A 14270-nucleotide genomic window follows, 5' to 3' on the forward strand; every position below is an offset into this window, starting at 1 on the left:
CGGGACAGCACTTCGACCGCTTCGTTGGGGTGGTCCGGGGTGGAAAGGTACAGCTGAGTATCATCAGCGTACAGATGATAACTCACCCCGAAACCACTGATGACCTCACCCAGCGGCTTCATATAGATGTTGAACAGGGTAGGCGAGAGAATCGACCCCTGAGGCACCCCACAAGTGAGGCACCTCGAGGACGACCTCTGCCCCCCCGTCAACACCGTCTGCGACCGGTCAGAGAGATAGGAGGAGAACCACCGATAAACGGTGCCCCCCACTCCCAATCCCTCCAACTGGCGCAGCAGGATACCATGGTTGATGGTATCAAAAGCCGCTGAGAGGTCTAATAGGACCAAGGCAGAGGAGCAACCCCTGTCCCTGGCCCTCCAGAGGTTGATTGTATCCACCAACGCGACCAAAGCCGTCTCCGTGCTATAACCGGGTCGGAAGCCGGACTGGGTCTAGATAGACAGTTTCCTCCAGGTGCTGGGGGAGCTGCCATGCAACCACACTCTCTACAACCTTCGCCACAAAGCAAAGGTTGGAGACTGGACGAAAATTTCCCAAAATAGCTGGGTCTAGGGAAGGCTTCTTGAGGAAGGGTCTCACCACCGCCTCTTTCAAGGCAGCGGGGAAAACCCCTTCCATCAAAGAAGCATTTATAATCCCCTGGAGCCAGCCTCGTGTCACTTCCTGAGCAGCCAGCACTAACCAGGAAGGACACGGGTCCAGTAAACATGTAGTTGCATGTACATTAACTTGCTGTGATTATGGCACAGGTACAAACATTTGCAGAGGTAAAGCATCAATCGATAACTTTAATGCTAACCCATTTGGTAAGAAAAAAGCACATGACAGCCCAAATAAGTGGACATAATCAATTGGTATGCAAAACCTGCCTGGCAAAAACCTTTTGGCAGACAAATAGAAGCAAGAACCAAACTTTGAAATGTAATAACAATGCAAGTATCATTTTGACCTGCAAATGTAAGAGGTCTCTTCTTCATTAGGAAAAAGAAAATAATTTTTAGGAAAGCTATTATTGAACATCCTTTTTAATAAAGCTGTGTTTTGAGTATGATTCACACAAATTATGGGTAAGGACATCAAAACACAGTGTTTCTTTTATTCTATGTGCGTGTTGGGAATAAGTGTTGTGTACCACATAAGAACAGCCCTGCTGGACCAGCCCAAGGTCCATTTACCATCTAGCATTTTGCTTCTCATAGTTGCCTGGTGCTGTTTCCCTGCAACTGATACTTGGGTGCTTGCTGAACTATATTCTGTTTTAGAATAGAATAGAATAGAATTTTTATTGGCCAAGTGTGATTGGACACACAAGGAATTTGGAATTTGTCTTGGTGCATTAATTATTAAATGTAGGAACTAGAACTGTGTATAATATTCCAGATGAAGATGTACCATAGGTTTAATATGTTTTTAATAAACATTTGCCAGTTTTGAAAAGATGTCAAAAGAAAATGCTATAAAAGATAAACCACATTTTTTTTCCTCCACAGTGTTTTATTTCTACCTGTAACATTAGGATGAAACTTCTATTTTACCCCTGAATACATCTTCACATTTATCACCCAAATAAGCATTGTTAAAGATTTCCCAGCTTTTGCTTTAGGTTCATCAATTCAGGCATGAACATCTCCCACATTCCTGCCCTTGTCAGTTACACCTGGTGCACATACTCCATATGTGGGTTACTTAACAGCATGACCATTGGCTAAGATGGAATACTGCCTACTGGCAAGCATGCTAGTACAAAGTAAACATAAATGTGTTGCTTGTAGGTCCTTTCCAGGGCATCAAAAGATGAAGAAAATGCAACAGACAGTAGCAAGAAACAAACCATAAACTTAAATAGCTACAAGATGGTGGGATGTAAAGCAATTTCTCCCACTAAAAACCATTAAAACCATGTAATTGAAGGCTGAAGTACACATGTTCTTTCTTTCTTTCTTTCTTTCTTTGTATATGTTTTATTTGCAGTTTTCCTTTCACAATCAACATATTATGTGGACAGTGTAAAGACTGGGTCTATACATTTTTACACAGTAGTAACAATAATAATATAATTACACATACACAATTTTTGTCTTCCAACTTCTAACCTTAATTAACTCATTATAATTATAAAATATTCTTTTATATATCAATATGTATAATATTATTTTCCCAATTTATACTCCCCCCTCACTTATTGGGGTACTTCCATATTCATTTCTTTATCTTTAAACAGTATTATTCTCCCTTAATGATTTTTATTGATTTCTCCAAAGATATATTTAAACATCAATTACATATCTTACAATGTGTTTAGTGACCCCTATTACATCACCAGTATTTTAATATTTTAAATATTACTCAAATTCCACCAAATTCCCAATATCTCAGTTTTTTGTAGACACCAATAAAATCATTTATTAATAAAAAAATTGGTCCCAGGATTATGTCTCTAAATTCCCTGAATTGCTCACTAATAATCATAATAATACATTTAAATATGCCTAATCACAATCTTCCACTCCTAACCTTAGTATGTTTATGAGTATAATAAATTTTATTATGCATCTATATGATATATAGATATTTATATAAGTGTTACTATTTTCTCAAATTATATTTCTATTTGTTTCAATTAATTTTAATATCATCCCAATATTACAAAATATTGTATCTCTATCCATCATCTCTCAGCCTTTTTTGAATTTCATCATTTATTGACTTTTTGGTAATCCTTTTATATTTCTCTTGGTATCCTATGTTTCTTTCTAGCATGTTTACATAATCTGAATGTTCCCTCTGCCTTACCCCTTGTCTCCTTCAGCTGCATCGTTTGGATGCCCGTCCAAAACCTTTTCATTGTTTTGGGGAAGGCTTCCTTTTTTTCCTCTGTGCTATTGTAAACTCTTAAGGAGTCAACTATTGGATTCTTAATCTTTATTTTTATTATCTTTTCATTATTTTTGTTTTTCTGTAGCTTATTTTGGTTTATCTCATCCACCACTCCTTCTAATTTCTCCTCTATCTTCTGAATATTTTGTTCATCTTTTCCTACCATTTGTTGAAGATCTTGTACACTCACTCCTTTATCTTTGGACAGTCCCATCATCTCCTTGTGAGAGTCTTCTACTTTCATGTCTTTATCTTTAAATATTCCCATCAACTTCTTATAATTCTTTGTCATTATTTCTAACATTTCTTCATAAAACTTTATTATCTCCTGCTGAGTCATTTTGTAACACGTTAATATACCTCTGAAATCCCAATATTCCAATATCTAAAGACTCCAGAAAAAGTCAATTCTTAATAAAGTTTGGTCAATCCCAAGATTATTCCTCCAACTCCCCTAACTTTCTACTCTTTAAATGCTATAAATTGTGTTTTTCAGTTTTTATGTTTTCCAATTTCCACTTTCACAATTATCCAAATTTTAAAGTCTTACCTATCTTTTCTTAACATAACATAATAACAGAGTTGGAAGGGATCTTGGAGGTCTTCTAGTCCAACCCGCTGCCCAGACAGGAAACACGACACCAGTTCAGACAAATGGCTATTCAACATTTTCTTAAAAATTTCCAGTATTGGAGCATTCACAACTTCTGGAGGTAAGTTGTTCTACTTGTTGATTGTTCTAACTGTCAGGAAATTTCTCCTTAGTTCTAAGTGGCTTCTCTTCTTGATTAGTTTCCACCAGGGGTGAAATCTAAAAATTTTCCCTATCGGTTCTGTGGGCATGGCTTAATTGGTGGGCGTGGCTTGGTGGTCAGATGACTGGGTGGGCATGGCCAATAACAATAAATAATAAAAAGTAATAAACAAAGTATAAAAAACAATAAGAGGTATCAAAAACCAACTTTCACACTTTACACACACACAACACAACACAACACAACTAACTCACACACAATGTGAGCTGCACTTCATACTTTACACAGCCACAAAAAGCTCAAAAACCAACTCTCACACTTTACACACACACAACTCACACACACACATAAAATGCCACATACAGCTTTCTGAGACTTTGTGTGTTTGTGTAGTTAGAGTGAAACACTACAGAAACACACCAAATCTCAAAAAGCTGCACAAATATTTTATTTTATTATTTTATTTTATTTTATTGTGGACTTCAAATCCCAGAGTTCCTCAGCTAGCAAAGCAGGAAGTCAAAGCAAGCTTTTTTTTTCCTTCAGTAGCTGAAGAAAGCATGCAGTTGCAGCCGGAAAGGAGCAGTAATTATAGGTAAGTGAGGAGGGAGAATTGGCTGGGCATGGGTGGGGGCTCTTGTAAGTGGGGGCTGTTAAAAAGTGAGTTTAAAGACCTGTGAGGATCAGGAAACTCCTCTGGGATCGCCAGAGGAGGCTTTTAAATCCTGGGGTTCCCCCCCCCTTTGGCTGAAGAGGTTTTTTAAAAAAAACTTTTAAAGGGTTTTGAACTCTGCTCAGCCCCATGATCATCAGAGGTTTTTTTTTTTACTTTTAAAGGCATGTTTCAGCTGAAGAAAAACTTTTAAAAGTTCTGCTGATGGTGTGGCTCAGGGGGGGTGGGGCTAGGGATTTTTGCTACCGGTCCTCCGAACCAGCAGCTGCCATCGCTACCTAATCAGGGGAGCCGGTGCGAACCGGGAGCATTTCACCCCTGGTTTCCACCCATTGCTTCTTGTCCTGCCTTCAGGTGCTTTGGAGAATAGCTTGCCTCCCTCTTCTCTGTGGCAGCCCCTGAGATATTGGAACACTGCTATCATGTCTCCCCTAGTCCTTCTTTTCATTAAACAAGACATACCCAGTTCCTGCAACCGTTTTTCATATGTTTTAGCTTCTAGTCCCCTAATCATCTTTGTTGTTCTTCTCTGCACTCTTTCTAGAGTCTCAGCGTCTTTTTTACATCGTGGTGACCAAAATTGAATTCAGTATTCCAAGTGTGGCCTTACCGAGGCATTATAAAATGGTATTAACACTTCACGTGATCTTGATTCTATCCCTCTGTTTATGCAGCCCAGAACTGTGTTGGCTTTTTTGGTAGCTGCTGCATACTGCTGGCTCATATCTAAATGGTTGTCCACTAGGACTCCACTTCTTCTGTTATTTTTCCTTTTTTGCTTTATAAAATTATCTGTCCCATGATGTTGATGGTCCAAGTCCAACTTAGCCCACCGGATTTCTTCAAATCTTTTAAATCTGCTTTTCAGTATGCAGTTCCAATAATTAATGTTTAGTGTTTCTGCTTTGCTTTATAAATCTTCAAAAAGCTCAATCAATATTTACCAGCATCCAAATTGCCTGTTAAGATAAAGTCAAGGTCAAGTAGCTTCCAGGTGTTGCTTACTTTCTCTCATCACTATCCTTTAAATTCTATATGTTGCAGAAGTAATCTTCTTCTTCCAGTAGACGGCCCTGCTCCCTATTCCAACATTCAACAAAGTGTAAAAGTCAAAAATAGCTGATTGACATTCAGTTGGGGGGGGGGTTAGAGATCGGATTTAGAAAAGCAATATCTCCCAATAGTCACTTTTCACAATGTTAGTCGGCTTTTCCAAGCTTTCTTAGTCTATATTTTAAATCATTCTTTAGGTTTTATCTTTTGCTTCTCAGTCTAATCTTTAATTTTCCTCTTTAGTTTTAGTCTTTAATCTTTCTTCATAAATCCAATCGCCGCTTTTTGTAATGTTTGGAGCTCATTTTTTGAAGCTTTTAACTTAGGTTAAATCTCTAAGGTAGAAGATGGAATTTTTCTCACCCAGTTTCACTGCTCTGTTCACACATTGCTCCAGCACAAGATCTTTATGTCCTGGTTGTCCCAGCTTGTGACTGACCAAAAATGGCCATCGTCCCTGCTGCTGTTCAGGAAAGCTTTCTTCAGATCAGTGAGGAAATTGCTAATTCCTCACGATTGACAATGTACCTCTGCTTTATTCACCACCCCTCCAGAGTGGCTTAACCCCATAGGGTCTCCGAGCAAATAGTTGCTGGCTGCATTTCACAGAGCCTGGCAGAGCTCCACTATTTTCCAGCCAGTCTTGCCGCAATTTCAACCAGAAGTCTCACTCTGAAGTACACATATTCTGAGGTTTAAACTGGATAGCCTTGCTACTGGTAATGGCTGCAATAATTATTAGCCCTCATGATGAATCTTATCCAATCCATCTGTTGTGTCTTGCCCGCCCTCAGAGCAGCCAGGGCCTTCTTACCTGCTCCCGAACACTGAGGAATGTATGCCTCCCGGCCCAAGTCCTGGCTCCATGCCCACACAAACTGCAGAAGAAGGAGAATCTCCCGGCCCCAGCCCTGACTCCATGCCCAGGCAAACGGAGCAGCTAGACCCCTCCCCCTCCTCCACAGCATGTGAGCCTGAGGAGGGTTTATTCCCAACAGCTGATTGGAGTAATCCTCGCATCAGAAGATTGGATAGACGGAGGCAACAGAGGGAAGGGAGGGGCAGGCTGGATAAGTGCTGAGTCATGGAGCCACACCCCATGGCCTATATAAAGGATCTACTTTCTGGCAGTCTCTGAGTCAGGCAAAAGTCGAACTTATCTTGCTGAAGTCACTTACTGGTCTCCTGCCTGCTCTAAGGACTTTGCTAGGACTTTGGGCAGAGCTGCAGAGGCAAGCCTGATTCGGATTTCCCTGACCCAGCCGTCAGCGGAGGAGTGGGACATGACACCATCCCTTCCATACCAGCAGCATTCTGGAAGCCCTTCTGGGGAATGAATGGTAATTTTGGCCCTGGTCCTTTCCTCTACATTGTAACTGCTCAGCAGAATCACCTCCACAAAAAGGGATGGTGTGGAGACAAAAAAGGATGGCAAATTGGGAGAAGATAGCATTTCTTCTACCACAGAGACGTCTTCAGATAGGGCTGGCTCTTCGGCTTTGAAACGGAGATGAGCACCGCCCCCCTGAGTCGGCAATGACTAGCACGTGTGTGCGAGGGGAACCTTTACCTTTATAGCATTTCTTCTAGACGAGTTCTTGCTACCTCTATCTCTTGGCTTTATCCCTGAATGTGGAGCAGCAGTATATCATGAGGAGAGTACATCATTCTAGGGATGTTTTTAGGTCTAAGGATGGCAACTGGTAATTAGGGGGGCTTTGTTGTTAAAATTAACTTTTAGAAAGTTACAATAAAGAGCAAACACTTGTATTGTCATTACTTGTAAGCTATTTTCCTAAACTCACTCACTCTCTCTCTCTCTCTTTCTCAACCATGTTAAAATACTCTCAATGGGTAGAGGTAGATATCAAAAATCTTATTCTCTCTCCCTTTCTTTTTAATCTGATTTCAAATGCACTTATTTTTTTCCATAAATGAACCAAAAATTGGGGTTATTCTCTTGCCTCCTCCACTCCCAGGGGTAGCTAGCACATGTGTCCTCCCTCTCTCACCCTTCCTTAGGAATTGGTGTATCACAGCCAGTGATGGTTTCATGGCTTCTGATTTCCCAAGAGCTGTAATTCTGACCAGGATTTTGCAGCTGTTTTTAGTGGAGTAAGGCAGTTTTTTCCTAATGCTTCAGCAGATTGCTTGGTTAATCCCCATTGTTTTGCTTTTGATTTGGAACTGAGCTTCAAAGAGAAATGACAGTGCCAGAAAGCTCTAAAGGCAAATGTCCTATTCCAAACTATTTCTATGTTAGCAATAATGTTTCTATAAATCTACATGTCTCTGCATTTTTGTGCATTATACAGAGGCCCACAATACTTAAAAGTCCTCCTACTAATCTTCCAAGGATTCTTAATATTGCTTCGCCTGGAAGCTGTAAACAAGTTAGAAAAACATGATATATTCATTTACCAAATCCAATCACAGCAGAGATGTGAACCTGAAAAAATGTTCTGCTTTTTATTTCTGACAAATTTATCCATTCATTCTCCATTTGTTATTATCTTATTCATTTTGTTTTCTTTTGTAATTTCTAGGCAGTCATATTAGTTTGTTGCTGTAAGAACAATAAAAAATCTTTTAAGATCCTGTGAAACTTTCATTAATGTCATCCACTTCATCAGAGTATTTATCCCAAAATAAAAATACATTTCCTTCTGGTTGGGTGGCACTCTGAAACAACAATATTAGGAATAAATTAAATGTACTTTATACAATTATAACTACTTTATTGACATGACTATTTATCAAACAGATATTGGATACAGTATCACTGTTTGGATTGGTGATCCATTTAACCGTGACTCTAAAAAACCTTTTATTTCAGTTCAAGCTGGTAAAAATGGAGTATGATAAGACTTCAGGCATCTAATAGACTGGATGGAATCCATAGCTTATTATACTACGTTTGTTGTTTGTCAAGGTATCACAAGAATCTAACTGGTTCTCATTTCCAGAGGTGCCTGCGACTAACTGATCGTGTGTGTGGTGATACATCACACAAATGCCATCATTAGCTATTAGTCTTGATATAAGTATACAGCACATGGACATTCCATTTTTTCATAGAAATTAATTAGAGTTATTTTTATGTTCAGTTTAAATATGTTTGAACCCAGTATTCTATTACCATGGACAGATATGAGTGGAGCAGTAGAAAGAGAGTGGTACACCATGAAGACCCATTGAATAAGTGAACATTCCCTGAACTGGGACAAGGGACAAAGGTACAATCCCTCTCTTGGTGCACTCGTTTCCCCTGTGAGCTAGATTTGCTGGTCATCTTGTCAAATAGCTTAGTGGATTCATATTTTCTCTCTCACCTTCTAAATAATAAACAGTCATCTAAATAATTCCTGTTCCGCCTGACACCTACTCCCCAATCAATCAACCTTTTAAGGTACTTGTAACTGCTGGAAGATTCGACAATGACCTCGCGCATTAATACATTTTTAGCAAATAATTACTGCATTGAAAAGGTGAGACCTTCCGGGTCATCAAAAATCCAGGGTTGTTGTCTCTCTCTCTCTGGATTGCATAAAACAGTTCCTACTTATGTTCCTGCAGTGCCATGGTTAATGTTTCTCTTTATTGAAGGCAAATGAAAAGCATGGGACCTGCAAGAAGAGGCAAAGGTAAACGAGAAAAATTCTCTGTAAGATGTGCTGTTCTGTCGCCCTATGCTTTGTAATAAAAGCACAAATATGCACATTACTTGTTTCATGTTTTGTTGATGCTTCATATCAAAGTCAGAATGTTCCTATTTTGAGTTTCAGCTCTAGTTATATCTGACAATTCTGACATCTGCATTCAAGTAAACCTATACAGTGACAGTTGCAATTTGTGAGGTGAGTGGTTTGTGAAGGACCCCATTTTTTCAAAAAAGGAGACAAGGTGGGAGCAAAAATAAATTTTGATTTCATATAATTACTCCCTATTTCCTTTCTTCTTCTGCCTTTTGCAGTTAGAAGGAGAAAGAGGGTTTCAGAAAACTGTAGCAAAATCTTGTGCTGTCCAAGCATCCCTGCTGTGATGAAATGCAATGCCTTATTATAAAGAGAATGGGGCTGAAAGCTAAGAGGACTGAGAGAGTGGGAAGGACATTAGAAAGGAGAGAGTAACAGTTGGACTAGGCTAAAAGGAAGAAAAGAGAGAAGAGAAAGCATGTAGAAGTGACATTGAGGATCTTGTGCCAAAGCAAACTATTTTAAAATAAGTACAAAGTTCTGAATCTCTAAAAGCAATTCATATCCCATATAATCTGTTCATACAATGCTGTTTTGAAATAGAGGCCCCACCTCCATGCATATATACATACCCGCAGATCCTAGACTACCAGGAAAAGAGCTGAAGCAAACAGAATTAACTGCAGTTTAAGAACTCTAACTTTATTATTTTGGAAGTAAGGTTTTAAACTACATTTTTAATCCCTCCCATAAACTTAGAAGAAATTATACCACTTCTGACCAAATAAACCCAGTTTCATGACACCTTGCTACAGAGTATGTAAATAGTAGTAAAAAGATGGCACTGTGCAGAATGCATAATTTCAGGAGACGGGGGAAAAGCAAAAGAAAAATCCATTAGATACATTGGTCTTACATGATATGCATACAAAATAACATTTTGCTATGGGTACATTTGAAAATATTGGAATTGGTAATGCTAGTAATGATATTGCACTGTGATAGTAAATAGATAGAAATAGATTATGGCAGTAATATTGGCAATAAATCAGTTTTCTATTTAATTTTCTAGGAAAACATGGTAATGCTTCTAACTAAGCAGTTAGTGTTAATACTTATTATTTACCCAGCTTTTAATACGGGTCATTAGCTATTGAAAATGACTGCCACCGGAAGAAGGATATGGGCTCCTGATATTAGATATCATTAGCTTATTGCTAATGCAAGGAGGCGCAATCTTTAGCCTCTGGCTTGCCTATCACTTGCAGTAGGTTTTACCATTATCAATTTTTTGGAAAGAACCTGTTCCTGCACAGTCTATCAACGTTGTGTTACTGGAGTATAGGAGCCAGCACTAAGTTTCTCGTTTTGGAGCTGCAAAACTATGCACTACCGCTAGATGGTAGCATGGAGCTACAGTTATTTGTTTCTTTGCTGCCACCTAGTGCTCATCTGTGCTTCTGCAGCCCTCCTGCTGTGCCTTCTGTTTTCTTAACTAAGAAGATTCTAGAGTTGCTGGGCCTTACAGAAACTGGGCTTTTGAAAAAAACTTGTTGCAGCAGTTACAGTTCAAGCAGGGGCAAGCTAGTGGAGATGCTGGGAAGGATTATTTACTATTTCCATTTTTGCTTGAAGAAGGAATGATTCAATCTTTTTTCCCAGTTATTTAAATGAATTGAGGCTACATATGTGTAAGGCATGAGGCTCTGTCTACATCTGTGTGTGTCTATCCTCAATCCCCAACTCATCATCACCACAGAAACTGTCCCCTCTAAAATAATGATTATATACGAGAATAGCTGTGAAATCCTTATGCCTATTAACCTGTGAGAAACATCAACTGAACTTTGTAAGGCTGAGTAAATAAGCATGAAAGAAGCATGAATGGTTGGAGCACCAACCATTCCCACCAAGAATTACAGAATTGTGTATGAGCCATTGAAATTTATAAATACATAAATTGTTGAGGCTATAAGTATCCATATCACCAATTAATAGCAAAGATATATTCTTTCTAGCCATCTAGCAGTCATCTGTATTTCAGCAGCCCATATCTGGATATTCCAAGGGAGGAAATGAAGTGAAGAAGCTCCTTAGATGAAAAGCAGAACATTTTCAAGGGGAAAAAAGCTAAGAAAGTCCAGTTGTCTTTTAAAGAGCACCTTTGGGATAACCATGACGTGGATGACTGAAAATCTCCATAGACAATTTTGGTAGCTTGTGTTTATATCCAATTCCATATCTATCTTGGTATTTTCTGTGATTTTTATGCACAAACATTTTTTCAAGTATCCTCAAATATTGATTTTTATTCAAAAACCCAGTTCTTGTACTTGCTTGCCTGAGATTTGTTAGACTTTGCCTGCTTGAAGAAGCTACTATATCTAAAAATATTATGCCCTAGAACCAAACATTAAAAATATCTGTTGTTGTTGGTTTTTTGTGTGTGTTTTTTTAAGAAAACTCAAAACATGCCCTGCACAAAACTCCCTGTGGCTACTTACCTGAACTTTACACAAAAATCCTCAGAAAGACTTAACAAAAGCAGCAATTTTCTACTCGGCCGAACTATAGAAAGTGGCAGCCTTCTGTACATTTTCCCATTGTAATAACTGGGGAAAACATTCTAACTGAAACTTCAGCCTGAAGCGGCATCAAATTTCAGGTTTCAAGGCAAGGGTCTCCCCATCTGTGCCAGGGAAATGGTTCCAAGACCAGTAAAGGGAGAGGGCAGGTGGAAAAAAGAGTCTAAGTTTAATTTTATGACTGACCTTAGCTTGATATTCCAATACTCTGCAAGCTTTTGCTGTCTTTTCTTGAACCATGGCTCAGCATTTGGCCATGTTCCTAAAGGTGATGCAAGAACATTTGATAGCTTCTCTGCTGAAAGGTGAAGCTACAGCCACAACTTAATATTGGAGAAAGGAGTTGGAGGCAAACAGGGACCACTTAAATAGCCTTCAGAGAAATGGGACGGAGAATAGCAAGGAGAGACAAAGAATCTAGAGGTTATGAGAACTGGTTCACTCAGAAATATGAAGACTAGCAGTGGTTTCCAAATAATGTTTAGATATAAACTGCTTGTTGATTGAAAGGTTGGCAGTTCAGCAGTTTGAATCCCTAATGCCACATAACGGGGTGAGCTCCTGTTACTTCTGCCAACCTAGCAGTTTGAAAGCATGTAAAAAATGCAAGTATAAAAATAGAGACCACCTTTGATGGGAAGGTAACAGCGTTCCGTGCGCCTTTGGCATTTAGTCATGCCGGCCACATGACCATGGAGACATCTTTGGACAGTGCTGGCTTTGAAACAGATATGACCATCACCCCTTAGAGTCAGGAATGACTAGCACATATGTGCAAGGGGAACATTTACCTTATAAGCTGAAAATCCTTCTCAAAATAAACCTTTTCATAAAAATTGATTAAAACATAAATGTGGCTAGAACCTGGGATTGCAATGCTAGAAACTGGTGCCATCATGGTTCTGTGCTGCTTCTTTTCAAGTAACTAGGCTTGGGGCATATAGCAGAATAAGAATCTAAACACTAAGTACAAGCTTGATGGACATTACCTTACAGATGACCCCCACTCTGTTAAAGACCTTGGAGTTTTCATATTGAATGATCTAAGTGCCAAAGCCCACTGCAATTACACCGCAAAAAAGTCTTTAAGAGTTGTAAACCTAATCTTACGAAGCTTCTTCTCCAGAAACACCACACTGCTAACCAGAGCTTATAAAACATTTGCTAAACCAATTCTTGAATACAGCTCGTCTGTCTGGAACCCATACCACATTTCAGACATCAATACAATTGAACGTGTCCAGAAATACGTTACAAGAAGAGTTCTCCACTCCTCTGAATACAACAAAATACCTTATGCCACCAGACTTGAAATCTTGAATTTAGAAAACTTAAAACTCCACCGCCTTCGACAGGACCTGTGCTTAACTTATAGAATCATCTATTGCAATGTCCTTTCTGTTGAAGACTACTTCAGCTTCAATCATAACAATACAAGAGCTAACAATAGATTTAAACTCAATGTTAACCGTTTCAATCTTGATTGCATAAAATATGACTTCTGTAACAGAGTTATTAATACTTGGAACATACTACCTGACTCTGTGGTCTCTTCACAAAATCCCCAAAGCTTTAACCAAAAACTCTTTACTATTGACCTACCCCATTCCTAAGAGGTCTATAAGGGGCATGCATAAGAGCACAAAACGTGCCTGTCCTATTGATTCCTTTCATTATATCCAATTAATATAGTTATTACATACTTATGCTCATTTATATGCTTATATATTATATAGTTATTTTCATGCTTATGCTTATATATACTGTTATGACAAAATAAATAAATAAAAATAAATAAAATAAAACATAAAAAATACCAGTATTAGAACACTGCTATCATGTCACTTCTAGTCCTTCTTTTCATTAGACTAAGGTAAAGGTAAAGGTTCCCCTCGCACATACGTGCTAGTTGTTGCCGACTCTAGGGGGCGGTGCTCATCTCCGTTTCAAAGCCGAAGAGCCAGCACTGTAGGAAGACATTTCCGTGGTCATGTGGCCAGCATGATTCAATGCCAAAGGCGCACGGAACACTGTTACCTTCTCACCAAAGGTGGTCCCTATTTTTTCTACTTGCATTTTTTACGTGCTTTCGAAACTGCTAGGTTGGCAGGAGCTGGGACAAGTAATGGGAGCTCACCCCGTTACACGGCAGCACTAGGGATTCGAACTGCCGAGCTGCCGACCTTTTGATTGACAAGCTTAATGTCCTAGCCCCTGAGCCACTGCCTCCCTTCTTCATTAGACTAGATATACCCAATTCCTGCAACCCTTCTTCATATGTTTTAGTTTCCAAGCCCCTAATAATCTTTATTGCTCTTCTCTGCATTCTTTCTAGTCTCAACATCTTTTTTTATATTGTGATGACCAAAATTGGATGCAGTCTTTCAAGTGTGATCTTACCAAGGCATTATAAAGCACTCCTAACATTTCACATGATCTTGATTTCACCCCTCTGTTAATGAAGCCTAGAACTGCATTGGCTTTTTTTGGCAGCTGCAGCACATTGTTGGCTCATATTCAGATTGTCCACAATGACTCCAGGATCCCTCTCACAGCTACTACTATTGAGCCAGGTTTCATCTATTCTGTACCTATACATCTGGTTTTC

The 14270-nt window shown here is 39.1% G+C and overlaps 1 long non-coding RNA gene across 1 annotated transcript in view; it reads right to left on the bottom strand.

Moving 5' to 3' along the window:
* Positions 1-7955: 7955 nt before the first annotated feature.
* Positions 7956-14270, bottom strand: part of LOC131193226 (uncharacterized) — a 49243-nt gene continuing 42928 nt past the window's right edge. Inside the window, exons 3-4 of the long non-coding RNA XR_009153868.1 lie at positions 8859-9008; positions 7956-8064 (exon numbers count right to left, since the gene is read on the bottom strand). This is a non-coding gene — a long non-coding RNA (uncharacterized LOC131193226). The remainder of the gene's footprint in view (positions 8065-8858; positions 9009-14270) is intronic.

The sequence above is a fragment of the Ahaetulla prasina genome, chromosome 2 (genome assembly GCF_028640845.1).
Source record: "Ahaetulla prasina isolate Xishuangbanna chromosome 2, ASM2864084v1, whole genome shotgun sequence".
In the NCBI taxonomy this organism is placed as follows: Eukaryota; Metazoa; Chordata; class Lepidosauria; order Squamata; family Colubridae; genus Ahaetulla; species Ahaetulla prasina.